General features: G+C 27.7%; 1 non-coding gene across 1 annotated transcript; it reads right to left on the minus strand.

Moving 5' to 3' along the window:
- Window positions 1-222: 222 nt before the first annotated feature.
- Window positions 223-294, minus strand: TRNAT-GGU (transfer RNA threonine (anticodon GGU)). The gene has a single exon. It is a non-coding gene; the product is annotated as a tRNA-Thr (tRNA).
- Between the last annotated feature and the right edge of the window lie 676 nt (window positions 295-970).

The raw sequence follows: 970 nt of genomic DNA on the forward strand, positions 1-970 counted from the left end.
TCACTATATAATTTCTAATTTTGAGTTTCTAACTATAATTACTATTATATTATTCATTATAATAATAACTTGGTATAATTAAAGATAACTTTTTTATAAAAAAATGAAATTAAAATGATAGGGTTTGTACTTTTTTTATTACAAAAAAAAAAACAATATGTCGTCTATTCTCCCCTCAATCAAATATGAATACTACGGCTGGAGTTTTATGAAAAAAGCCAAAGCCCCTTATCGGATTTGAACCGATGACTTACGCCTTACCATGGCGTTACTCTACCACTGAGTTAAAAAGGCCTATTTGATTCAATTTCTGAGTCAGACACTAGCCACGATGAGTTGAGTGTATATAATTATTATAAATTATAAATAATAAGATATGTACATAAATATATCTTATCTACATAGTCGCTCATTGAGTAACGAAAAATTGGATTTATCTAATGAGTATAGGTAAAATAGTTTTTTGATATTGGATTTGATCAATGCAATGAATTGTTTCATCATACGACCGATCCCTAATTAAATTGATGAGCCCCATCCTAACGAAATGAATTTGATTCATACATGTACACACACGAATTGAACATAGATACATTCACCGAATCATTGATAAAGCAATTCTATTTGGCGAGAAAAAAATTTTCAATAACTTGTTGATCCCTATCCCCAGATTTCAAAATTTATCGTTTTTTAATTTCTTGGCTTAGTGTGAGATCGAAATATACCTAACCTAATCTTAACAATGAGTGAATCAATGAGTGAAAGTATGAGAAATGGAGTTTAATCCTGTTTATAGCATATGGCAGACCAATTCCCGAAGGGTACTAGCCTTCGTATTATTTAAATAAAAAAAGAATAAAATAAAAAAAGAATATTTTTTTTTCTAATATTTATTATTTTTGTTTATTTTAGAGGTTTCCTCTAATCACTACTAATCACTATTTTCATTTGATATTCTATAATATAAGTA

This window comes from Cucumis melo, unplaced genomic scaffold (genome assembly GCF_025177605.1).
Source record: "Cucumis melo cultivar AY unplaced genomic scaffold, USDA_Cmelo_AY_1.0 utg001870l, whole genome shotgun sequence".
Classification (NCBI taxonomy): Eukaryota; Viridiplantae; Streptophyta; class Magnoliopsida; order Cucurbitales; family Cucurbitaceae; genus Cucumis; species Cucumis melo.